This window comes from Triturus cristatus, chromosome 6 (genome assembly GCF_964204655.1).
Source record: "Triturus cristatus chromosome 6, aTriCri1.1, whole genome shotgun sequence".
Taxonomy (NCBI): domain Eukaryota; kingdom Metazoa; phylum Chordata; class Amphibia; order Caudata; family Salamandridae; genus Triturus; species Triturus cristatus.
Window position 1 is genome coordinate 329,593,129 of NC_140589.1, and position 24,360 is coordinate 329,617,488.

Here is a 24,360-nt window from a genome sequence, read left to right on the forward strand (position 1 = left end):
AGTCCTCCACGGCTCTCGCCTCGTTAGGCGTCACTTAGCATACCCACGTTGTCCTCTTTCTAGCATTTGCATGCCCCGCCCCTTCCTGTCCTCTGCTTCTAGCCGGCTGGCCGGAAAGCCTGGCAGCCGGGGGATGCTGGGAATCAGGCCAGGATGCCCTGGACAGCTCCCCGACAGGAAGTGGCCGGCGCCTCGCCCTCGCCTACCCGGGACACTGCTCCCCTGTAGCCAAAGGCCTATAGATAAGGCTTGGCCGTTCGTGGCCGTTCGGGGACGGGCGGGGCGGGCAAAGAAGGAAAAGGACTCTGTATTTTCCTTCATTGCTCAGAGAAGCCAAGGGCAGTGTCCACTTCTCTGCCTCCCTCCCTCCCTCCCTCCCTCCCTCCCTCCCTCCCTCTCTCTCTCTCTCTCTCTCTCTCCCTCCCTCCCTCTCTTTCCTCATCTCTTTCCGTCTCTACCTCGATCCTACTGACTTGCTGTAAAACTTCCTCAATTCGTTCCCCAGTGAAATGGATCCAAAAACGAAGGAAACTCCGATGCTGGAAAAGCAGTCTCCTTCTGACATTTTTCTCTTCCAAAGTGCAGCGTCTGGATGGAGAAGGAAATAGAAATAAAAAAAAGTTCCAGAAAACGTGAAAAATATATAAATAAATAAATAAAGCGCGTTTGCGGCACATCAATGACATAAATACATAAATAAAGCAAGACGCGGTGACCAGGGTGGTTTTATTCGCGCGCAAACACAGTAGCGCCACTTTACAGGGTTTCGTAGTGAAGCGCTACTTTCGTTTTCTCATCTATCTTTCAACAGCATTGTTTTCCCCGGGTGGGGAAGTGCACCATTCCTGGAGGTACTGCAATACCAGGTTGATGCGTGGAGTGGACAGAGCAAGCTCCTATTCCATCTCCCTGTTCCAAAAATCAATTTAATATATGGTCCCCAGATAGAGGACGTATCAGATATTAAACTGATAAGAACAGATACTACACTTGATCTTAGCCAAAAGGCCGAGAAGCGATAACCAGAATGGTGCCAGAATTCGCACCTCCCGGAGCAATCTCCCTGGCTGACCCGGACCGGGGTCTTCCCTCGCACCGTCGCTTGAGGCCCTTTCGCCTCTTTTTCTGACTCCTAGTGGGAGCTCAGCATGTGCCCATAGAAAGGAGGTCCTGGCCTCGGGCCTTCTCCCGGCTCCCAGAGTTCGCCACGGCTCTCGCCTCGTTAGGCGTCACTTAGCATACCCACGTTGTCCTCTTTCTAGCATTTGCATGCCCCGCCCCTTCCTGTCCTCTGCTTCTAGCCGGCTGGCCGGAAAGCCTGGCAGCCGGGGGATGCTGGGAATCAGGCCAGGATGCCCTGGACAGCTCCCCGACAGGAAGTGGCCGGCGCCTCGCCCTCGCCTACCCGGGACACTGCTCCCCTGTAGCCAAAGGCCTATAGATAAGGCTTGGCCGTTCGTGGCCGTTCGGGGACGGGCGGGGCGGGCAAAGAAGGAAAAGGACTCTGTATTTTCCTTCATTGCTCAGAGAAGCCAAGGGCAGTGTCCACTTCTCTGCCTCCCTCCCTCCCTCCCTCCCTCCCTCCCTCCCTCCCTCTCTCTCTCTCTCTCTCTCTCTCTCTCTCTCTCTCTCTCTCCCTCCCTCCCTCTCTTTCCTCATCTCTTTCCGTCTCTACCTCGATCCTACTGACTTGCTGTAAAACTTCCTCAATTCGTTCCCCAGTGAAATGGATCCAAAAACGAAGGAAACTCCGATGCTGGAAAAGCAGTCTCCTTCTGACATTTTTCTCTTCCAAAGTGCAGCGTCTGGATGGAGAAGGAAATAGAAATAAAAAAAAGTTCCAGAAAACGTGAAAAATATATAAATAAATAAATAAAGCGCGTTTGCGGCACATCAATGACATAAATACATAAATAAAGCAAGACGCGGTGACCAGGGTGGTTTTATTCGCGCGCAAACACAGTAGCGCCACTTTACAGGGTTTCGTAGTGAAGCGCTACTTTCGTTTTCTCATCTATCTTTCAACAGCATTGTTTTCCCCGGGTGGGGAAGTGCACCATTCCTGGAGGTACTGCAATACCAGGTTGATGCGTGGAGTGGACAGAGCAAGCTCCTATTCCATCTCCCTGTTCCAAAAATCAATTTAATATATGGTCCCCAGATAGAGGACGTATCAGATATTAAACTGATAAGAACAGATACTACACTTGATCTTAGCCAAAAGGCCGAGAAGCGATAACCAGAATGGTGCCAGAATTCGCACCTCCCGGAGCAATCTCCCTGGCTGACCCGGACCGGGGTCTTCCCTCGCACCGTCGCTTGAGGCCCTTTCGCCTCTTTTTCTGACTCCTAGTGGGAGCTCAGCATGTGCCCATAGAAAGGAGGTCCTGGCCTCGGGCCTTCTCCCGGCTCCCAGAGTCCTCCACGGCTCTCGCCTCGTTAGGCGTCACTTAGCATACCCACGTTGTCCTCTTTCTAGCATTTGCATGCCCCGCCCCTTCCTGTCCTCTGCTTCTAGCCGGCTGGCCGGAAAGCCTGGCAGCCGGGGGATGCTGGGAATCAGGCCAGGATGCCCTGGACAGCTCCCCGACAGGAAGTGGCCGGCGCCTCGCCCTCGCCTACCCGGGACACTGCTCCCCTGTAGCCAAAGGCCTATAGATAAGGCTTGGCCGTTCGTGGCCGTTCGGGGACGGGCGGGGCGGGCAAAGAAGGAAAAGTACTCTGTATTTTCCTTCATTGCTCAGAGAAGCCAAGGGCAGTGTCCACTTCTCTGCCTCCCTCCCTCCCTCCCTCCCTCCCTCCCTCCCTCCCTCTCTCTCTCCCTCCGTCCCTCTCTTTCCTCATCTCTTTCCGTCTCTACCTCGATCCTACTGACTTGCTGTAAAAGTTCCTCAATTCGTTCCCCAGTGAAATGGATCCAAAAACGAAGGAAACTCCGATGCTGGAAAAGCAGTCTCCTTCTGACATTTTTCTCTTCCAAAGTGCAGCGTCTGGATGGAGAAGGAAATAGAAATAAAAAAAAGTTCCAGAAAACGTGAAAAATATATAAATAAATAAATAAAGCGCGTTTGCGGCACATCAATGACATAAATACATAAATAAAGCAAGACGCGGTGACCAGGGTGGTTTTATTCGCGCGCAAACACAGTAGCGCCACTTTACAGGGTTTCGTAGTGAAGCGCTACTTTCGTTTTCTCATCTATCTTTCAACAGCATTGTTTTCCCCGGGTGGGGAAGTGCACCATTCCTGGAGGTACTGCAATACCAGGTTGATGCGTGGAGTGGACAGAGCAAGCTCCTATTCCATCTCCCTGTTCCAAAAATCAATTTAATATATGGTCCCCAGATAGAGGACGTATCAGATATTAAACTGATAAGAACAGATACTACACTTGATCTTAGCCAAAAGGCCGAGAAGCGATAACCAGAATGGTGCCAGAATTCGCACCTCCCGGAGCAATCTCCCTGGCTGACCCGGACCGGGGTCTTCCCTCGCACCGTCGCTTGAGGCCCTTTCGCCTCTTTTTCTGACTCCTAGTGGGAGCTCAGCATGTGCCCATAGAAAGGAGGTCCTGGCCTCGGGCCTTCTCCCGGCTCCCAGAGTCCTCCACGGCTCTCGCCTCGTTAGGCGTCACTTAGCATACCCACGTTGTCCTCTTTCTAGCATTTGCATGCCCCGCCCCTTCCTGTCCTCTGCTTCTAGCCGGCTGGCCGGAAAGCCTGGCAGCCGGGGGATGCTGGGAATCAGGCCAGGATGCCCTGGACAGCTCCCCGACAGGAAGTGGCCGGCGCCTCGCCCTCGCCTACCCGGGACACTGCTCCCCTGTAGCCAAAGGCCTATAGATAAGGCTTGGCCGTTCGTGGCCGTTCGGGGACGGGCGGGGCGGGCAAAGAAGGAAAAGTACTCTGTATTTTCCTTCATTGCTCAGAGAAGCCAAGGGCAGTGTCCACTTCTCTGCCTCCCTCCCTCCCTCCCTCCCTCCCTCCCTCCCTCCCTCTCTCTCTCCCTCCGTCCCTCTCTTTCCTCATCTCTTTCCGTCTCTACCTCGATCCTACTGACTTGCTGTAAAAGTTCCTCAATTCGTTCCCCAGTGAAATGGATCCAAAAACGAAGGAAACTCCGATGCTGGAAAAGCAGTCTCCTTCTGACATTTTTCTCTTCCAAAGTGCAGCGTCTGGATGGAGAAGGAAATAGAAATAAAAAAAAGTTCCAGAAAACGTGAAAAATATATAAATAAATAAATAAAGCGCGTTTGCGGCACATCAATGACATAAATACATAAATAAAGCAAGACGCGGTGACCAGGGTGGTTTTATTCGCGCGCAAACACAGTAGCGCCACTTTACAGGGTTTCGTAGTGAAGCGCTACTTTCGTTTTCTCATCTATCTTTCAACAGCATTGTTTTCCCCGGGTGGGGAAGTGCACCATTCCTGGAGGTACTGCAATACCAGGTTGATGCGTGGAGTGGACAGAGCAAGCTCCTATTCCATCTCCCTGTTCCAAAAATCAATTTAATATATGGTCCCCAGATAGAGGACGTATCAAGATATTAAACTGATAAGAACAGATACTACACTTGATCTTAGCCAAAAGGCCGAGAAGCGATAACCAGAATGGTGCCAGAATTCGCACCTCCCGGAGCAATCTCCCTGGCTGACCCGGACCGGGGTCTTCCCTCGCACCGTCGCTTGAGGCCCTTTCGCCTCTTTTTCTGACTCCTAGTGGGAGCTCAGCATGTGCCCATAGAAAGGAGGTCCTGGCCTCGGGCCTTCTCCCGGCTCCCAGAGTCCTCCACGGCTCTCGCCTCGTTAGGCGTCACTTAGCATACCCACGTTGTCCTCTTTCTAGCATTTGCATGCCCCGCCCCTTCCTGTCCTCTGCTTCTAGCCGGCTGGCCGGAAAGCCTGGCAGCCGGGGGATGCTGGGAATCAGGCCAGGATGCCCTGGACAGCTCCCCGACAGGAAGTGGCCGGCGCCTCGCCCTCGCCTACCCGGGACACTGCTCCCCTGTAGCCAAAGGCCTATAGATAAGGCTTGGCCGTTCGTGGCCGTTCGGGGACGGGCGGGGCGGGCAAAGAAGGAAAAGGACTCTGTATTTTCCTTCATTGCTCAGAGAAGCCAAGGGCAGTGTCCACTTCTCTGCCTCCCTCCCTCCCTCCCTCCCTCCCTCCCTCTCTCTCTCTCTCTCTCTCTCTCCCTCCCTCCCTCTCTTTCCTCATCTCTTTCCGTCTCTACCTCGATCCTACTGACTTGCTGTAAAACTTCCTCAATTCGTTCCCCAGTGAAATGGATCCAAAAACGAAGGAAACTCCGATGCTGGAAAAGCAGTCTCCTTCTGACATTTTTCTCTTCCAAAGTGCAGCGTCTGGATGGAGAAGGAAATAGAAATAAAAAAAAGTTCCAGAAAACGTGAAAAATATATAAATAAATAAATAAAGCGCGTTTGCGGCACATCAATGACATAAATACATAAATAAAGCAAGACGCGGTGACCAGGGTGGTTTTATTCGCGCGCAAACACAGTAGCGCCACTTTACAGGGTTTCGTAGTGAAGCGCTACTTTCGTTTTCTCATCTATCTTTCAACAGCATTGTTTTCCCCGGGTGGGGAAGTGCACCATTCCTGGAGGTACTGCAATACCAGGTTGATGCGTGGAGTGGACAGAGCAAGCTCCTATTCCATCTCCCTGTTCCAAAAATCAATTTAATATATGGTCCCCAGATAGAGGACGTATCAGATATTAAACTGATAAGAACAGATACTACACTTGATCTTAGCCAAAAGGCCGAGAAGCGATAACCAGAATGGTGCCAGAATTCGCACCTCCCGGAGCAATCTCCCTGGCTGACCCGGACCGGGGTCTTCCCTCGCACCGTCGCTTGAGGCCCTTTCGCCTCTTTTTCTGACTCCTAGTGGGAGCTCAGCATGTGCCCATAGAAAGGAGGTCCTGGCCTCGGGCCTTCTCCCGGCTCCCAGAGTCCTCCACGGCTCTCGCCTCGTTAGGCGTCACTTAGCATACCCACGTTGTCCTCTTTCTAGCATTTGCATGCCCCGCCCCTTCCTGTCCTCTGCTTCTAGCCGGCTGGCCGGAAAGCCTGGCAGCCGGGGGATGCTGGGAATCAGGCCAGGATGCCCTGGACAGCTCCCCGACAGGAAGTGGCCGGCGCCTCGCCCTCGCCTACCCGGGACACTGCTCCCCTGTAGCCAAAGGCCTATAGATAAGGCTTGGCCGTTCGTGGCCGTTCGGGGACGGGCGGGGCGGGCAAAGAAGGAAAAGGACTCTGTATTTTCCTTCATTGCTCAGAGAAGCCAAGGGCAGTGTCCACTTCTCTGCCTCCCTCCCTCCCTCCCTCCCTCCCTCCCTCCCTCTCTCTCTCCCTCCCTCCCTCTCTTTCCTCATCTCTTTCCGTCTCTACCTCGATCCTACTGACTTGCTGTAAAAGTTCCTCAATTCGTTCCCCAGTGAAATGGATCCAAAAACGAAGGAAACTCCGATGCTGGAAAAGCAGTCTCCTTCTGACATTTTTCTCTTCCAAAGTGCAGCGTCTGGATGGAGAAGGAAATAGAAATAAAAAAAAGTTCCAGAAAACGTGAAAAATATATAAATAAATAAATAAAGCGCGTTTGCGGCACATCAATGACATAAATACATAAATAAAGCAAGACGCGGTGACCAGGGTGGTTTTATTCGCGCGCAAACACAGTAGCGCCACTTTACAGGGTTTCGTAGTGAAGCGCTACTTTCGTTTTCTCATCTATCTTTCAACAGCATTGTTTTCCCCGGGTGGGGAAGTGCACCATTCCTGGAGGTACTGCAATACCAGGTTGATGCGTGGAGTGGACAGAGCAAGCTCCTATTCCATCTCCCTGTTCCAAAAATCAATTTAATATATGGTCCCCAGATAGAGGACGTATCAGATATTAAACTGATAAGAACAGATACTACACTTGATCTTAGCCAAAAGGCCGAGAAGCGATAACCAGAATGGTGCCAGAATTCGCACCTCCCGGAGCAATCTCCCTGGCTGACCCGGACCGGGGTCTTCCCTCGCACCGTCGCTTGAGGCCCTTTCGCCTCTTTTTCTGACTCCTAGTGGGAGCTCAGCATGTGCCCATAGAAAGGAGGTCCTGGCCTCGGGCCTTCTCCCGGCTCCCAGAGTCCTCCACGGCTCTCGCCTCGTTAGGCGTCACTTAGCATACCCACGTTGTCCTCTTTCTAGCATTTGCATGCCCCGCCCCTTCCTGTCCTCTGCTTCTAGCCGGCTGGCCGGAAAGCCTGGCAGCCGGGGGATGCTGGGAATCAGGCCAGGATGCCCTGGACAGCTCCCCGACAGGAAGTGGCCGGCGCCTCGCCCTCGCCTACCCGGGACACTGCTCCCCTGTAGCCAAAGGCCTATAGATAAGGCTTGGCCGTTCGTGGCCGTTCGGGGACGGGCGGGGCGGGCAAAGAAGGAAAAGGACTCTGTATTTTCCTTCATTGCTCAGAGAAGCCAAGGGCAGTGTCCACTTCTCTCCCTCCCTCCCTCCCTCCCTCCCTCCCTCCCTCCCTCTCTCTCTCTCTCTCTCTCTCTCTCTCTCCCTCCCTCCCTCTCTTTCCTCATCTCTTTCCGTCTCTACCTCGATCCTACTGACTTGCTGTAAAACTTCCTCAATTCGTTCCCCAGTGAAATGGATCCAAAAACGAAGGAAACTCCGATGCTGGAAAAGCAGTCTCCTTCTGACATTTTTCTCTTCCAAAGTGCAGCGTCTGGATGGAGAAGGAAATAGAAATAAAAAAAAGTTCCAGAAAACGTGAAAAATATATAAATAAATAAATAAAGCGCGTTTGCGGCACATCAATGACATAAATACATAAATAAAGCAAGACGCGGTGACCAGGGTGGTTTTATTCGCGCGCAAACACAGTAGCGCCACTTTACAGGGTTTCGTAGTGAAGCGCTACTTTCGTTTTCTCATCTATCTTTCAACAGCATTGTTTTCCCCGGGTGGGGAAGTGCACCATTCCTGGAGGTACTGCAATACCAGGTTGATGCGTGGAGTGGACAGAGCAAGCTCCTATTCCATCTCCCTGTTCCAAAAATCAATTTAATATATGGTCCCCAGATAGAGGACGTATCAAGATATTAAACTGATAAGAACAGATACTACACTTGATCTTAGCCAAAAGGCCGAGAAGCGATAACCAGAATGGTGCCAGAATTCGCACCTCCCGGAGCAATCTCCCTGGCTGACCCGGACCGGGGTCTTCCCTCGCACCGTCGCTTGAGGCCCTTTCGCCTCTTTTTCTGACTCCTAGTGGGAGCTCAGCATGTGCCCATAGAAAGGAGGTCCTGGCCTCGGGCCTTCTCCCGGCTCCCAGAGTCCTCCACGGCTCTCGCCTCGTTAGGCGTCACTTAGCATACCCACGTTGTCCTCTTTCTAGCATTTGCATGCCCCGCCCCTTCCTGTCCTCTGCTTCTAGCCGGCTGGCCGGAAAGCCTGGCAGCCGGGGGATGCTGGGAATCAGGCCAGGATGCCCTGGACAGCTCCCCGACAGGAAGTGGCCGGCGCCTCGCCCTCGCCTACCCGGGACACTGCTCCCCTGTAGCCAAAGGCCTATAGATAAGGCTTGGCCGTTCGTGGCCGTTCGGGGACGGGCGGGGCGGGCAAAGAAGGAAAAGGACTCTGTATTTTCCTTCATTGCTCAGAGAAGCCAAGGGCAGTGTCCACTTCTCTGCCTCCCTCCCTCCCTCCCTCCCTCCCTCCCTCCCTCTCTCTCTCCCTCCCTCCCTCTCTTTCCTCATCTCTTTCCGTCTCTACCTCGATCCTACTGACTTGCTGTAAAAGTTCCTCAATTCGTTCCCCAGTGAAATGGATCCAAAAACGAAGGAAACTCCGATGCTGGAAAAGCAGTCTCCTTCTGACATTTTTCTCTTCCAAAGTGCAGCGTCTGGATGGAGAAGGAAATAGAAATAAAAAAAAGTTCCAGAAAACGTGAAAAATATATAAATAAATAAATAAAGCGCGTTTGCGGCACATCAATGACATAAATACATAAATAAAGCAAGACGCGGTGACCAGGGTGGTTTTATTCGCGCGCAAACACAGTAGCGCCACTTTACAGGGTTTCGTAGTGAAGCGCTACTTTCGTTTTCTCATCTATCTTTCAACAGCATTGTTTTCCCCGGGTGGGGAAGTGCACCATTCCTGGAGGTACTGCAATACCAGGTTGATGCGTGGAGTGGACAGAGCAAGCTCCTATTCCATCTCCCTGTTCCAAAAATCAATTTAATATATGGTCCCCAGATAGAGGACGTATCAGATATTAAACTGATAAGAACAGATACTACACTTGATCTTAGCCAAAAGGCCGAGAAGCGATAACCAGAATGGTGCCAGAATTCGCACCTCCCGGAGCAATCTCCCTGGCTGACCCGGACCGGGGTCTTCCCTCGCACCGTCGCTTGAGGCCCTTTCGCCTCTTTTTCTGACTCCTAGTGGGAGCTCAGCATGTGCCCATAGAAAGGAGGTCCTGGCCTCGGGCCTTCTCCCGGCTCCCAGAGTCCTCCACGGCTCTCGCCTCGTTAGGCGTCACTTAGCATACCCACGTTGTCCTCTTTCTAGCATTTGCATGCCCCGCCCCTTCCTGTCCTCTGCTTCTAGCCGGCTGGCCGGAAAGCCTGGCAGCCGGGGGATGCTGGGAATCAGGCCAGGATGCCCTGGACAGCTCCCCGACAGGAAGTGGCCGGCGCCTCGCCCTCGCCTACCCGGGACACTGCTCCCCTGTAGCCAAAGGCCTATAGATAAGGCTTGGCCGTTCGTGGCCGTTCGGGGACGGGCGGGGCGGGCAAAGAAGGAAAAGGACTCTGTATTTTCCTTCATTGCTCAGAGAAGCCAAGGGCAGTGTCCACTTCTCTGCCTCCCTCCCTCCCTCCCTCCCTCCCTCCCTCCCTCTCTCTCTCCCTCCCTCCCTCTCTTTCCTCATCTCTTTCCGTCTCTACCTCGATCCTACTGACTTGCTGTAAAAGTTCCTCAATTCGTTCCCCAGTGAAATGGATCCAAAAACGAAGGAAACTCCGATGCTGGAAAAGCAGTCTCCTTCTGACATTTTTCTCTTCCAAAGTGCAGCGTCTGGATGGAGAAGGAAATAGAAATAAAAAAAAGTTCCAGAAAACGTGAAAAATATATAAATAAATAAATAAAGCGCGTTTGCGGCACATCAATGACATAAATACATAAATAAAGCAAGACGCGGTGACCAGGGTGGTTTTATTCGCGCGCAAACACAGTAGCGCCACTTTACAGGGTTTCGTAGTGAAGCGCTACTTTCGTTTTCTCATCTATCTTTCAACAGCATTGTTTTCCCCGGGTGGGGAAGTGCACCATTCCTGGAGGTACTGCAATACCAGGTTGATGCGTGGAGTGGACAGAGCAAGCTCCTATTCCATCTCCCTGTTCCAAAAATCAATTTAATATATGGTCCCCAGATAGAGGACGTATCAGATATTAAACTGATAAGAACAGATACTACACTTGATCTTAGCCAAAAGGCCGAGAAGCGATAACCAGAATGGTGCCAGAATTCGCACCTCCCGGAGCAATCTCCCTGGCTGACCCGGACCGGGGTCTTCCCTCGCACCGTCGCTTGAGGCCCTTTCGCCTCTTTTTCTGACTCCTAGTGGGAGCTCAGCATGTGCCCATAGAAAGGAGGTCCTGGCCTCGGGCCTTCTCCCGGCTCCCAGAGTCCTCCACGGCTCTCGCCTCGTTAGGCGTCACTTAGCATACCCACGTTGTCCTCTTTCTAGCATTTGCATGCCCCGCCCCTTCCTGTCCTCTGCTTCTAGCCGGCTGGCCGGAAAGCCTGGCAGCCGGGGGATGCTGGGAATCAGGCCAGGATGCCCTGGACAGCTCCCCGACAGGAAGTGGCCGGCGCCTCGCCCTCGCCTACCCGGGACACTGCTCCCCTGTAGCCAAAGGCCTATAGATAAGGCTTGGCCGTTCGTGGCCGTTCGGGGACGGGCGGGGCGGGCAAAGAAGGAAAAGTACTCTGTATTTTCCTTCATTGCTCAGAGAAGCCAAGGGCAGTGTCCACTTCTCTGCCTCCCTCCCTCCCTCCCTCCCTCCCTCCCTCCCTCCCTCTCTCTCTCCCTCCGTCCCTCTCTTTCCTCATCTCTTTCCGTCTCTACCTCGATCCTACTGACTTGCTGTAAAAGTTCCTCAATTCGTTCCCCAGTGAAATGGATCCAAAAACGAAGGAAACTCCGATGCTGGAAAAGCAGTCTCCTTCTGACATTTTTCTCTTCCAAAGTGCAGCGTCTGGATGGAGAAGGAAATAGAAATAAAAAAAAGTTCCAGAAAACGTGAAAAATATATAAATAAATAAATAAAGCGCGTTTGCGGCACATCAATGACATAAATACATAAATAAAGCAAGACGCGGTGACCAGGGTGGTTTTATTCGCGCGCAAACACAGTAGCGCCACTTTACAGGGTTTCGTAGTGAAGCGCTACTTTCGTTTTCTCATCTATCTTTCAACAGCATTGTTTTCCCCGGGTGGGGAAGTGCACCATTCCTGGAGGTACTGCAATACCAGGTTGATGCGTGGAGTGGACAGAGCAAGCTCCTATTCCATCTCCCTGTTCCAAAAATCAATTTAATATATGGTCCCCAGATAGAGGACGTATCAAGATATTAAACTGATAAGAACAGATACTACACTTGATCTTAGCCAAAAGGCCGAGAAGCGATAACCAGAATGGTGCCAGAATTCGCACCTCCCGGAGCAATCTCCCTGGCTGACCCGGACCGGGGTCTTCCCTCGCACCGTCGCTTGAGGCCCTTTCGCCTCTTTTTCTGACTCCTAGTGGGAGCTCAGCATGTGCCCATAGAAAGGAGGTCCTGGCCTCGGGCCTTCTCCCGGCTCCCAGAGTCCTCCACGGCTCTCGCCTCGTTAGGCGTCACTTAGCATACCCACGTTGTCCTCTTTCTAGCATTTGCATGCCCCGCCCCTTCCTGTCCTCTGCTTCTAGCCGGCTGGCCGGAAAGCCTGGCAGCCGGGGGATGCTGGGAATCAGGCCAGGATGCCCTGGACAGCTCCCCGACAGGAAGTGGCCGGCGCCTCGCCCTCGCCTACCCGGGACACTGCTCCCCTGTAGCCAAAGGCCTATAGATAAGGCTTGGCCGTTCGTGGCCGTTCGGGGACGGGCGGGGCGGGCAAAGAAGGAAAAGGACTCTGTATTTTCCTTCATTGCTCAGAGAAGCCAAGGGCAGTGTCCACTTCTCTGCCTCCCTCCCTCCCTCCCTCCCTCCCTCCCTCTCTCTCTCTCTCTCTCTCTCTCCCTCCCTCCCTCTCTTTCCTCATCTCTTTCCGTCTCTACCTCGATCCTACTGACTTGCTGTAAAACTTCCTCAATTCGTTCCCCAGTGAAATGGATCCAAAAACGAAGGAAACTCCGATGCTGGAAAAGCAGTCTCCTTCTGACATTTTTCTCTTCCAAAGTGCAGCGTCTGGATGGAGAAGGAAATAGAAATAAAAAAAAGTTCCAGAAAACGTGAAAAATATATAAATAAATAAATAAAGCGCGTTTGCGGCACATCAATGACATAAATACATAAATAAAGCAAGACGCGGTGACCAGGGTGGTTTTATTCGCGCGCAAACACAGTAGCGCCACTTTACAGGGTTTCGTAGTGAAGCGCTACTTTCGTTTTCTCATCTATCTTTCAACAGCATTGTTTTCCCCGGGTGGGGAAGTGCACCATTCCTGGAGGTACTGCAATACCAGGTTGATGCGTGGAGTGGACAGAGCAAGCTCCTATTCCATCTCCCTGTTCCAAAAATCAATTTAATATATGGTCCCCAGATAGAGGACGTATCAGATATTAAACTGATAAGAACAGATACTACACTTGATCTTAGCCAAAAGGCCGAGAAGCGATAACCAGAATGGTGCCAGAATTCGCACCTCCCGGAGCAATCTCCCTGGCTGACCCGGACCGGGGTCTTCCCTCGCACCGTCGCTTGAGGCCCTTTCGCCTCTTTTTCTGACTCCTAGTGGGAGCTCAGCATGTGCCCATAGAAAGGAGGTCCTGGCCTCGGGCCTTCTCCCGGCTCCCAGAGTCCTCCACGGCTCTCGCCTCGTTAGGCGTCACTTAGCATACCCACGTTGTCCTCTTTCTAGCATTTGCATGCCCCGCCCCTTCCTGTCCTCTGCTTCTAGCCGGCTGGCCGGAAAGCCTGGCAGCCGGGGGATGCTGGGAATCAGGCCAGGATGCCCTGGACAGCTCCCCGACAGGAAGTGGCCGGCGCCTCGCCCTCGCCTACCCGGGACACTGCTCCCCTGTAGCCAAAGGCCTATAGATAAGGCTTGGCCGTTCGTGGCCGTTCGGGGACGGGCGGGGCGGGCAAAGAAGGAAAAGGACTCTGTATTTTCCTTCATTGCTCAGAGAAGCCAAGGGCAGTGTCCACTTCTCTGCCTCCCTCCCTCCCTCCCTCCCTCCCTCCCTCCCTCTCTCTCTCCCTCCCTCCCTCTCTTTCCTCATCTCTTTCCGTCTCTACCTCGATCCTACTGACTTGCTGTAAAAGTTCCTCAATTCGTTCCCCAGTGAAATGGATCCAAAAACGAAGGAAACTCCGATGCTGGAAAAGCAGTCTCCTTCTGACATTTTTCTCTTCCAAAGTGCAGCGTCTGGATGGAGAAGGAAATAGAAATAAAAAAAAGTTCCAGAAAACGTGAAAAATATATAAATAAATAAATAAAGCGCGTTTGCGGCACATCAATGACATAAATACATAAATAAAGCAAGACGCGGTGACCAGGGTGGTTTTATTCGCGCGCAAACACAGTAGCGCCACTTTACAGGGTTTCGTAGTGAAGCGCTACTTTCGTTTTCTCATCTATCTTTCAACAGCATTGTTTTCCCCGGGTGGGGAAGTGCACCATTCCTGGAGGTACTGCAATACCAGGTTGATGCGTGGAGTGGACAGAGCAAGCTCCTATTCCATCTCCCTGTTCCAAAAATCAATTTAATATATGGTCCCCAGATAGAGGACGTATCAGATATTAAACTGATAAGAACAGATACTACACTTGATCTTAGCCAAAAGGCCGAGAAGCGATAACCAGAATGGTGCCAGAATTCGCACCTCCCGGAGCAATCTCCCTGGCTGACCCGGACCGGGGTCTTCCCTCGCACCGTCGCTTGAGGCCCTTTCGCCTCTTTTTCTGACTCCTAGTGGGAGCTCAGCATGTGCCCATAGAAAGGAGGTCCTGGCCTCGGGCCTTCTCCCGGCTCCCAGAGTCCTCCACGGCTCTCGCCTCGTTAGGCGTCACTTAGCATACCCACGTTGTCCTCTTTCTAGCATTTGCATGCCCCGCCCCTTCCTGTCCTCTGCTTCTAGCCGGCTGGCCGGAAAGCCTGGCAGCCGGGGGATGCTGGGAATCAGGCCAGGATGCCCTGGACAGCTCCCCGACAGGAAGTGGCCGGCGCCTCGCCCTCGCCTACCCGGGACACTGCTCCCCTGTAGCCAAAGGCCTATAGATAAGGCTTGGCCGTTCGTGGCCGTTCGGGGACGGGCGGGGCGGGCAAAGAAGGAAAAGGACTCTGTATTTTCCTTCATTGCTCAGAGAAGCCAAGGGCAGTGTCCACTTCTCTCCCTCCCTCCCTCCCTCCCTCCCTCCCTCCCTCCCTCTCTCTCTCTCTCTCTCTCTCTCTCTCTCCCTCCCTCCCTCTCTTTCCTCATCTCTTTCCGTCTCTACCTCGATCCTACTGACTTGCTGTAAAACTTCCTCAATTCGTTCCCCAGTGAAATGGATCCAAAAACGAAGGAAACTCCGATGCTGGAAAAGCAGTCTCCTTCTGACATTTTTCTCTTCCAAAGTGCAGCGTCTGGATGGAGAAGGAAATAGAAATAAAAAAAAGTTCCAGAAAACGTGAAAAATATATAAATAAATAAATAAAGCGCGTTTGCGGCACATCAATGACATAAATACATAAATAAAGCAAGACGCGGTGACCAGGGTGGTTTTATTCGCGCGCAAACACAGTAGCGCCACTTTACAGGGTTTCGTAGTGAAGCGCTACTTTCGTTTTCTCATCTATCTTTCAACAGCATTGTTTTCCCCGGGTGGGGAAGTGCACCATTCCTGGAGGTACTGCAATACCAGGTTGATGCGTGGAGTGGACAGAGCAAGCTCCTATTCCATCTCCCTGTTCCAAAAATCAATTTAATATATGGTCCCCAGATAGAGGACGTATCAAGATATTAAACTGATAAGAACAGATACTACACTTGATCTTAGCCAAAAGGCCGAGAAGCGATAACCAGAATGGTGCCAGAATTCGCACCTCCCGGAGCAATCTCCCTGGCTGACCCGGACCGGGGTCTTCCCTCGCACCGTCGCTTGAGGCCCTTTCGCCTCTTTTTCTGACTCCTAGTGGGAGCTCAGCATGTGCCCATAGAAAGGAGGTCCTGGCCTCGGGCCTTCTCCCGGCTCCCAGAGTCCTCCACGGCTCTCGCCTCGTTAGGCGTCACTTAGCATACCCACGTTGTCCTCTTTCTAGCATTTGCATGCCCCGCCCCTTCCTGTCCTCTGCTTCTAGCCGGCTGGCCGGAAAGCCTGGCAGCCGGGGGATGCTGGGAATCAGGCCAGGATGCCCTGGACAGCTCCCCGACAGGAAGTGGCCGGCGCCTCGCCCTCGCCTACCCGGGACACTGCTCCCCTGTAGCCAAAGGCCTATAGATAAGGCTTGGCCGTTCGTGGCCGTTCGGGGACGGGCGGGGCGGGCAAAGAAGGAAAAGGACTCTGTATTTTCCTTCATTGCTCAGAGAAGCCAAGGGCAGTGTCCACTTCTCTGCCTCCCTCCCTCCCTCCCTCCCTCCCTCCCTCCCTCTCTCTCTCCCTCCCTCCCTCTCTTTCCTCATCTCTTTCCGTCTCTACCTCGATCCTACTGACTTGCTGTAAAAGTTCCTCAATTCGTTCCCCAGTGAAATGGATCCAAAAACGAAGGAAACTCCGATGCTGGAAAAGCAGTCTCCTTCTGACATTTTTCTCTTCCAAAGTGCAGCGTCTGGATGGAGAAGGAAATAGAAATAAAAAAAAGTTCCAGAAAACGTGAAAAATATATAAATAAATAAATAAAGCGCGTTTGCGGCACATCAATGACATAAATACATAAATAAAGCAAGACGCGGTGACCAGGGTGGTTTTATTCGCGCGCAAACACAGTAGCGCCACTTTACAGGGTTTCGTAGTGAAGCGCTACTTTCGTTTTCTCATCTATCTTTCAACAGCATTGTTTTCCCCGGGTGGGGAAGTGCACCATTCCTGGAGGTACTGCAATACCAGGTTGATGCGTGGAGTGGACAGAGCAAGCTCCTATTCCATCTCCCTGTTCCAAAAATCAATTTAATATATGGTCCCCAGATAGAGGACGTATCAGATATTAAACTGATAAGAACAGATACTACACTTGATCTTAGCCAAAAGGCCGAGAAGCGATAACCAGAATGGTGCCAGAATTCGCACCTCCCGGAGCAATCTCCCTGGCTGACCCGGACCGGGGTCTTCCCTCGCACCGTCGCTTGAGGCCCTTTCGCCTCTTTTTCTGACTCCTAGTGGGAGCTCAGCATGTGCCCATAGAAAGGAGGTCCTGGCCTCGGGCCTTCTCCCGGCTCCCAGAGTCCTCCACGGCTCTCGCCTCGTTAGGCGTCACTTAGCATACCCACGTTGTCCTCTTTCTAGCATTTGCATGCCCCGCCCCTTCCTGTCCTCTGCTTCTAGCCGGCTGGCCGGAAAGCCTGGCAGCCGGGGGATGCTGGGAATCAGGCCAGGATGCCCTGGACAGCTCCCCGACAGGAAGTGGCCGGCGCCTCGCCCTCGCCTACCCGGGACACTGCTCCCCTGTAGCCAAAGGCCTATAGATAAGGCTTGGCCGTTCGTGGCCGTTCGGGGACGGGCGGGGCGGGCAAAGAAGGAAAAGGACTCTGTATTTTCCTTCATTGCTCAGAGAAGCCAAGGGCAGTGTCCACTTCTCTGCCTCCCTCCCTCCCTCCCTCCCTCCCTCCCTCCCTCTCTCTCTCCCTCCCTCCCTCTCTTTCCTCATCTCTTTCCGTCTCTACCTCGATCCTACTGACTTGCTGTAAAAGTTCCTCAATTCGTTCCCCAGTGAAATGGATCCAAAAACGAAGGAAACTCCGATGCTGGAAAAGCAGTCTCCTTCTGACATTTTTCTCTTCCAAAGTGCAGCGTCTGGATGGAGAAGGAAATAGAAATAAAAAAAAGTTCCAGAAAACGTGAAAAATATATAAATAAATAAATAAAGCGCGTTTGCGGCACATCAATGACATAAATACATAAATAAAGCAAGACGCGGTGACCAGGGTGGTTTTATTCGCGCGCAAACACAGTAGCGCCACTTTACAGGGTTTCGTAGTGAAGCGCTACTTTCGTTTTCTCATCTATCTTTCAACAGCATTGTTTTCCCCGGGTGGGGAAGTGCACCATTCCTGGAGGTACTGCAATACCAGGTTGATGCGTGGAGTGGACAGAGCAAGCTCCTATTCCATCTCCCTGTTCCAAAAATCAATTTAATATATGGTCCCCAGATAGAGGACGTATCAGATATTAAACTGATAAGAACAGATACTACACTTGATCTTAGCCAAAAGGCCGAGAAGCGATAACCAGAATGGTGCCAGAATTCGCACCTCCCGGAGCAATCTCCCTGGCTGACCCGGACCGGGGTCTTCCCTCGCACCGTCGCTTGAGGCCCTTTCGCCTCTTTTTCTGACTCCTAGTGGGAGCTCAGCATGTGCCCATAGAAAGGAGGTCCTGGCCTCGGGCCTTCTCCCGGCTCCCAGAGTCCTCCACGGCTCTCGCCTCGTTAGGCGTCACTTAGCATACCCACGTTGTCCTCTTTCTAGCATTTGCATGCCCCGCCCCTTCCTGTCCTCTGCTTCTAGCCGGCTGGCCGGAAAGCCTGGCAGCCGGGGGATGCTGGGAATCAGGCCAGGATGCCCTGGACAGCTCCCCGACAGGAAGTGGCCGGCGCCTCGCCCTCGCCTACCCGGGACACTGCTCCCCTGTAGCCAAAGGCCTATAGATAAGGCTTGGCCGTTCGTGGCCGTTCGGGGACGGGCGGGGCGGGCAAAGAAGGAAAAGGACTCTGTATTTTCCTTCATTGCTCAGAGAAGCCAAGGGCAGTGTCCACTTCTCTCCCTCCCTCCCTCCCTCCCTCCCTCCCTCCCTCCCTCTCTCTCTCTCTCTCTCTCTCTCTCTCTCCCTCCCTCCCTCTCTTTCCTCATCTCTTTCCGTCTCTACCTCGATCCTACTGACTTGCTGTAAAACTTCCTCAATTCGTTCCCCAGTGAAATGGATCCAAAAACGAAGGAAACTCCGATGCTGGAAAAGCAGTCTCCTTCTGACATTTTTCTCTTCCAAAGTGCAGCGTCTGGATGGAGAAGGAAATAGAAATAAAAAAAAGTTCCAGAAAACGTGAAAAATATATAAATAAATAAATAAAGCGCGTTTGCGGCACATCAATGACATAAATACATAAATAAAGCAAGACGCGGTGACCAGGGTGGTTTTATTCGCGCGCAAACACAGTAGCGCCACTTTACAGGGTTTCGTAGTGAAGCGCTACTTTCGTTTTCTCATCTATCTTTCAACAGCATTGTTTTCCCCGGGTGGGGAAGTGCACCATTCCTGGAGGTACTGCAATACCAGGTTGATGCGTGGAGTGGACAGAGCAAGCTCCTATTCCATCTCCCTGTTCCAAAAATCAATTTAATATATGGTCCCCAGATAGAGGACGTATCAAGATATTAAACTGATAAGAACAGATACTACACTTGATCTTAGCCAAAAGGCCGAGAAGCGATAACCAGAATGGTGCCAGAATTCGCACCTCCCGGAGCAATCTCCCTGGCTGACCCGGACCGGGGTCTTCCCTCGCACCGTCGCTTGAGGCCCTTTCGCCTCTTTTTCTGACTCCTAGTGGGAGCTCAGCATGTGCCCATAGAAAGGAGGTCCTGGCCTCGGGCCTTCTCCCGGCTCCCAGAGTCCTCCACGGCTCTCGCCTCGTTAGGCGTCACTTAGCATACCCACGTTGTCCTCTTTCTAGCATTTGCATGCCCCGCCCCTTCCTGTCCTCTGCTTCTAGCCGGCTGGCCGGAAAGCCTGGCAGCCGGGGGATGCTGGGAATCAGGCCAGGATGCCCTGGACAGCTCCCCGACAGGAAGTGGCCGGCGCCTCGCCCTCGCCTACCCGGGACACTGCTCCCCTGTAGCCAAAGGCCTATAGATAAGGCTTGGCCGTTCGTGGCCGTTCGGGGACGGGCGGGGCGGGCAAAGAAGGAAAAGGACTCTGTATTTTCCTTCATTGCTCAGAGAAGCCAAGGGCAGTGTCCACTTCTCTGCCTCCCTCCCTCCCTCCCTCCCTCCCTCCCTCCCTCTCTCTCTCCCTCCCTCCCTCTCTTTCCTCATCTCTTTCCGTCTCTACCTCGATCCTACTGACTTGCTGTAAAAGTTCCTCAATTCGTTCCCCAGTGAAATGGATCCAAAAACGAAGGAAACTCCGATGCTGGAAAAGCAGTCTCCTTCTGACATTTTTCTCTTCCAAAGTGCAGCGTCTGGATGGAGAAGGAAATAGAAATAAAAAAAAGTTCCAGAAAACGTGAAAAATATATAAATAAATAAATAAAGCGCGTTTGCGGCACATCAATGACATAAATACATAAATAAAGCAAGACGCGGTGACCAGGGTGGTTTTATTCGCGCGCAAACACAGTAGCGCCACTTTACAGGGTTTCGTAGTGAAGCGCTACTTTCGTTTTCTCATCTATCTTTCAACAGCATTGTTTTCCCCGGGTGGGGAAGTGCACCATTCCTGGAGGTACTGCAATACCAGGTTGATGCGTGGAGTGGACAGAGCAAGCTCCTATTCCATCTCCCTGTTCCAAAAATCAATTTAATATATGGTCCCCAGATAGAGGACGTATCAGATATTAAACTGATAAGAACAGATACTACACTTGATCTTAGCCAAAAGGCCGAGAAGCGATAACCAGAATGGTGCCAGAATTCGCACCTCCCGGAGCAATCTCCCTGGCTGACCCGGACCGGGGTCTTCCCTCGCACCGTCGCTTGAGGCCCTTTCGCCTCTTTTTCTGACTCCTAGTGGGAGCTCAGCATGTGCCCATAGAAAGGAGGTCCTGGCCTCGGGCCTTCTCCCGGCTCCCAGAGTCCTCCACGGCTCTCGCCTCGTTAGGCGTCACTTAGCATACCCACGTTGTCCTCTTTCTAGCATTTGCATGCCCCGCCCCTTCCTGTCCTCTGCTTCTAGCCGGCTGGCCGGAAAGCCTGGCAGCCGGGGGATGCTGGGAATCAGGCCAGGATGCCCTGGACAGCTCCCCGACAGGAAGTGGCCGGCGCCTCGCCCTCGCCTACCCGGGACACTGCTCCCCTGTAGCCAAAGGCCTATAGATAAGGCTTGGCCGTTCGTGGCCGTTCGGGGACGGGCGGGGCGGGCAAAGAAGGAAAAGGACTCTGTATTTTCCTTCATTGCTCAGAGAAGCCAAGGGCAGTGTCCACTTCTCTGCCTCCCTCCCTCCCTCCCTCCCTCCCTCCCTCCCTCTCTCTCTCCCTCCCTCCCTCTCTTTCCTCATCTCTTTCCGTCTCTACCTCGATCCTACTGACTTGCTGTAAAAGTTCCTCAATTCGTTCCCCAGTGAAATGGATCCAAAAACGAAGGAAACTCCGATGCTGGAAAAGCAGTCTCCTTCTGACATTTTTCTCTTCCAAAGTGCAGCGTCTGGATGGAGAAGGAAATAGAAATAAAAAAAAGTTCCAGAAAACGTGAAAAATATATAAATAAATAAATAAAGCGCGTTTGCGGCACATCAATGACATAAATACATAAATAAAGCAAGACGCGGTGACCAGGGTGGTTTTATTCGCGCGCAAACACAGTAGCGCCACTTTACAGGGTTTCGTAGTGAAGCGCTACTTTCGTTTTCTCATCTATCTTTCAACAGCATTGTTTTCCCCGGGTGGGGAAGTGCACCATTCCTGGAGGTACTGCAATACCAGGTTGATGCGTGGAGTGGACAGAGCAAGCTCCTATTCCATCTCCCTGTTCCAAAAATCAATTTAATATATGGTCCCCAGATAGAGGACGTATCAGATATTAAACTGATAAGAACAGATACTACACTTGATCTTAGCCAAAAGGCCGAGAAGCGATAACCAGAATGGTGCCAGAATTCGCACCTCCCGGAGCAATCTCCCTGGCTGACCCGGACCGGGGTCTTCCCTCGCACCGTCGCTTGAGGCCCTTTCGCCTCTTTTTCTGACTCCTAGTGGGAGCTCAGCATGTGCCCATAGAAAGGAGGTCCTGGCCTCGGGCCTTCTCCCGGCTCCCAGAGTCCTCCACGGCTCTCGCCTCGTTAGGCGTCACTTAGCATACCCACGTTGTCCTCTTTCTAGCATTTGCATGCCCCGCCCCTTCCTGTCCTCTGCTTCTAGCCGGCTGGCCGGAAAGCCTGGCAGCCGGGGGATGCTGGGAATCAGGCCAGGATGCCCTGGACAGCTCCCCGACAGGAAGTGGCCGGCGCCTCGCCCTCGCCTACCCGGGACACTGCTCCCCTGTAGCCAAAGGCCTATAGATAAGGCTTGGCCGTTCGTGGCCGTTCGGGGACGGGCGGGGCGGGCAAAGAAGGAAAAGTACTCTGTATTTTCCTTCATTGCTCAGAGAAGCCAAGGGCAGTGTCCACTTCTCTGCCTCCCTCCCTCCCTCCCTCCCTCCCTCCCTCCCTCCCTCTCTCTCTCCCTCCGTCCCTCTCTTTCCTCATCTCTTTCCGTCTCTACCTCGATCCTACTGACTTGCTGTAAAAGTTCCTCAATTCGTTCCCCAGTGAAATGGATCCAAAAACGAAGGAAACTCCGATGCTGGAAAAGCAGTCTCCTTCTGACATTTTTCTCTTCCAAAGTGCAGCGTCTGGATGGAGAAGGAAATAGAAATAAAAAAAAGTTCCAGAAAACGTGAAAAATATATAAATAAATAAATAAAGCGCGTTTGCGGCACATCAATGACATAAATACATAAATAAAGCAAGACGCGGTGACCAGGGTGGTTTTATTCGCGCGCAAACACAGTAGCGCCACTTTACAGGGTTTCGTAGTGAAGCGCTACTTTCGTTTTCTCATCTATCTTTCAACAGCATTGTTTTCCCCGGGTGGGGAAGTGCACCATTCCTGGAGGTACTGCAATACCAGGTTGATGCGTGGAGTGGACAGAGCAAGCTCCTATTCCATCTCCCTGTTCCAAAAATCAATTTAATATATGGTCCCCAGATAGAGGACGTATCAAGATATTAAACTGATAAGAACAGATACTACACTTGATCTTAGCCAAAAGGCCGAGAAGCGATAACCAGAATGGTGCCAGAATTCGCACCTCCCGGAGCAATCTCCCTGGCTGACCCGGACCGGGGTCTTCCCTCGCACCGTCGCTTGAGGCCCTTTCGCCTCTTTTTCTGACTCCTAGTGGGAGCTCAGCATGTGCCCATAGAAAGGAGGTCCTGGCCTCGGGCCTTCTCCCGGCTCCCAGAGTCCTCCACGGCTCTCGCCTCGTTAGGCGTCACTTAGCATACCCACGTTGTCCTCTTTCTAGCATTTGCATGCCCCGCCCCTTCCTGTCCTCTGCTTCTAGCCGGCTGGCCGGAAAGCCTGGCAGCCGGGGGATGCTGGGAATCAGGCCAGGATGCCCTGGACAGCTCCCCGACAGGAAGTGGCCGGCGCCTCGCCCTCGCCTACCCGGGACACTGCTCCCCTGTAGCCAAAGGCCTATAGATAAGGCTTGGCCGTTCGTGGCCGTTCGGGGACGGGCGGGGCGGGCAAAGAAGGAAAAGGACTCTGTATTTTCCTTCATTGCTCAGAGAAGCCAAGGGCAGTGTCCACTTCTCTGCCTCCCTCCCTCCCTCCCTCCCTCCCTCCCTCTCTCTCTCTCTCTCTCTCTCTCCCTCCCTCCCTCTCTTTCCTCATCTCTTTCCGTCTCTACCTCGATCCTACTGACTTGCTGTAAAACTTCCTCAATTCGTTCCCCAGTGAAATGGATCCAAAAACGAAGGAAACTCCGATGCTGGAAAAGCAGTCTCCTTCTGACATTTTTCTCTTCCAAAGTGCAGCGTCTGGATGGAGAAGGAAATAGAAATAAAAAAAAGTTCCAGAAAACGTGAAAAATATATAAATAAATAAATAAAGCGCGTTTGCGGCACATCAATGACATAAATACATAAATAAAGCAAGACGCGGTGACCAGGGTGGTTTTATTCGCGCGCAAACACAGTAGCGCCACTTTACAGGGTTTCGTAGTGAAGCGCTACTTTCGTTTTCTCATCTATCTTTCAACAGCATTGTTTTCCCCGGGTGGGGAAGTGCACCATTCCTGGAGGTACTGCAATACCAGGTTGATGCGTGGAGTGGACAGAGCAAGCTCCTATTCCATCTCCCTGTTCCAAAAATCAATTTAATATATGGTCCCCAGATAGAGGACGTATCAGATATTAAACTGATAAGAACAGATACTACACTTGATCTTAGCCAAAAGGCCGAGAAGCGATAACCAGAATGGTGCCAGAATTCGCACCTCCCGGAGCAATCTCCCTGGCTGACCCGGACCGGGGTCTTCCCTCGCACCGTCGCTTGAGGCCCTTTCGCCTCTTTTTCTGACTCCTAGTGGGAGCTCAGCATGTGCCCATAGAAAGGAGGTCCTGGCCTCGGGCCTTCTCCCGGCTCCCAGAGTCCTCCACGGCTCTCGCCTCGTTAGGCGTCACTTAGCATACCCACGTTGTCCTCTTTCTAGCATTTGCATGCCCCGCCCCTTCCTGTCCTCTGCTTCTAGCCGGCTGGCCGGAAAGCCTGGCAGCCGGGGGATGCTGGGAATCAGGCCAGGATGCCCTGGACAGCTCCCCGACAGGAAGTGGCCGGCGCCTCGCCCTCGCCTACCCGGGACACTGCTCCCCTGTAGCCAAAGGCCTATAGATAAGGCTTGGCCGTTCGTGGCCGTTCGGGGACGGGCGGGGCGGGCAAAGAAGGAAAAGGACTCTGTATTTTCCTTCATTGCTCAGAGAAGCCAAGGGCAGTGTCCACTTCTCTGCCTCCCTCCCTCCCTCCCTCCCTCCCTCCCTCCCTCTCTCTCTCCCTCCCTCCCTCTCTTTCCTCATCTCTTTCCGTCTCTACCTCGATCCTACTGACTTGCTGTAAAAGTTCCTCAATTCGTTCCCCAGTGAAATGGATCCAAAAACGAAGGAAACTCCGATGCTGGAAAAGCAGTCTCCTTCTGACATTTTTCTCTTCCAAAGTGCAGCGTCTGG

At 52.6% G+C, this 24,360-nt stretch overlaps 20 non-coding genes across 20 annotated transcripts; all 20 read right to left on the bottom strand.

The window, feature by feature from the left end:
- Window positions 1-829: 829 nt before the first annotated feature.
- On the bottom strand, window positions 830-1,020 carry LOC146817062 (U2 spliceosomal RNA). The gene has a single exon (XR_014964732.1). It is a non-coding gene; the product is annotated as a U2 spliceosomal RNA (small nuclear RNA).
- Window positions 1,021-2,046: 1,026 nt separating this feature from the next.
- On the bottom strand, window positions 2,047-2,237 carry LOC146817063 (U2 spliceosomal RNA). Its single transcript, XR_014964733.1, has one exon. It is a non-coding gene; the product is annotated as a U2 spliceosomal RNA (small nuclear RNA).
- Window positions 2,238-3,231: 994 nt separating this feature from the next.
- On the bottom strand, window positions 3,232-3,422 carry LOC146817064 (U2 spliceosomal RNA). Its single transcript, XR_014964735.1, has one exon. It is a non-coding gene; the product is annotated as a U2 spliceosomal RNA (small nuclear RNA).
- A 994-nt stretch (window positions 3,423-4,416) lies between these two features.
- LOC146817065 (U2 spliceosomal RNA) lies at window positions 4,417-4,608 on the bottom strand. The gene has a single exon (XR_014964900.1). It is a non-coding gene; the product is annotated as a U2 spliceosomal RNA (small nuclear RNA).
- A 1,000-nt stretch (window positions 4,609-5,608) lies between these two features.
- LOC146817066 (U2 spliceosomal RNA) lies at window positions 5,609-5,799 on the bottom strand. The gene has a single exon (XR_014964736.1). It is a non-coding gene; the product is annotated as a U2 spliceosomal RNA (small nuclear RNA).
- Window positions 5,800-6,789: 990 nt separating this feature from the next.
- Window positions 6,790-6,980, bottom strand: LOC146817067 (U2 spliceosomal RNA). The gene has a single exon (XR_014964737.1). It is a non-coding gene; the product is annotated as a U2 spliceosomal RNA (small nuclear RNA).
- Window positions 6,981-7,990: 1,010 nt separating this feature from the next.
- LOC146817068 (U2 spliceosomal RNA) lies at window positions 7,991-8,182 on the bottom strand. Its single transcript, XR_014964902.1, has one exon. It is a non-coding gene; the product is annotated as a U2 spliceosomal RNA (small nuclear RNA).
- A 990-nt stretch (window positions 8,183-9,172) lies between these two features.
- LOC146817069 (U2 spliceosomal RNA) lies at window positions 9,173-9,363 on the bottom strand. Its single transcript, XR_014964738.1, has one exon. It is a non-coding gene; the product is annotated as a U2 spliceosomal RNA (small nuclear RNA).
- Window positions 9,364-10,353: 990 nt separating this feature from the next.
- Window positions 10,354-10,544, bottom strand: LOC146817070 (U2 spliceosomal RNA). Its single transcript, XR_014964739.1, has one exon. It is a non-coding gene; the product is annotated as a U2 spliceosomal RNA (small nuclear RNA).
- A 994-nt stretch (window positions 10,545-11,538) lies between these two features.
- LOC146817071 (U2 spliceosomal RNA) lies at window positions 11,539-11,730 on the bottom strand. Its single transcript, XR_014964903.1, has one exon. It is a non-coding gene; the product is annotated as a U2 spliceosomal RNA (small nuclear RNA).
- Window positions 11,731-12,730: 1,000 nt separating this feature from the next.
- LOC146817072 (U2 spliceosomal RNA) lies at window positions 12,731-12,921 on the bottom strand. Its single transcript, XR_014964740.1, has one exon. It is a non-coding gene; the product is annotated as a U2 spliceosomal RNA (small nuclear RNA).
- A 990-nt stretch (window positions 12,922-13,911) lies between these two features.
- LOC146817073 (U2 spliceosomal RNA) lies at window positions 13,912-14,102 on the bottom strand. The gene has a single exon (XR_014964741.1). It is a non-coding gene; the product is annotated as a U2 spliceosomal RNA (small nuclear RNA).
- Window positions 14,103-15,112: 1,010 nt separating this feature from the next.
- Window positions 15,113-15,304, bottom strand: LOC146817074 (U2 spliceosomal RNA). The gene has a single exon (XR_014964904.1). It is a non-coding gene; the product is annotated as a U2 spliceosomal RNA (small nuclear RNA).
- Window positions 15,305-16,294: 990 nt separating this feature from the next.
- LOC146817075 (U2 spliceosomal RNA) lies at window positions 16,295-16,485 on the bottom strand. Its single transcript, XR_014964742.1, has one exon. It is a non-coding gene; the product is annotated as a U2 spliceosomal RNA (small nuclear RNA).
- Window positions 16,486-17,475: 990 nt separating this feature from the next.
- On the bottom strand, window positions 17,476-17,666 carry LOC146817076 (U2 spliceosomal RNA). Its single transcript, XR_014964743.1, has one exon. It is a non-coding gene; the product is annotated as a U2 spliceosomal RNA (small nuclear RNA).
- Window positions 17,667-18,676: 1,010 nt separating this feature from the next.
- LOC146817077 (U2 spliceosomal RNA) lies at window positions 18,677-18,868 on the bottom strand. The gene has a single exon (XR_014964905.1). It is a non-coding gene; the product is annotated as a U2 spliceosomal RNA (small nuclear RNA).
- A 990-nt stretch (window positions 18,869-19,858) lies between these two features.
- Window positions 19,859-20,049, bottom strand: LOC146817078 (U2 spliceosomal RNA). The gene has a single exon (XR_014964744.1). It is a non-coding gene; the product is annotated as a U2 spliceosomal RNA (small nuclear RNA).
- A 990-nt stretch (window positions 20,050-21,039) lies between these two features.
- On the bottom strand, window positions 21,040-21,230 carry LOC146817079 (U2 spliceosomal RNA). The gene has a single exon (XR_014964746.1). It is a non-coding gene; the product is annotated as a U2 spliceosomal RNA (small nuclear RNA).
- A 994-nt stretch (window positions 21,231-22,224) lies between these two features.
- Window positions 22,225-22,416, bottom strand: LOC146817080 (U2 spliceosomal RNA). The gene has a single exon (XR_014964906.1). It is a non-coding gene; the product is annotated as a U2 spliceosomal RNA (small nuclear RNA).
- A 1,000-nt stretch (window positions 22,417-23,416) lies between these two features.
- On the bottom strand, window positions 23,417-23,607 carry LOC146817081 (U2 spliceosomal RNA). The gene has a single exon (XR_014964747.1). It is a non-coding gene; the product is annotated as a U2 spliceosomal RNA (small nuclear RNA).
- Window positions 23,608-24,360: the final 753 nt, after the last annotated feature.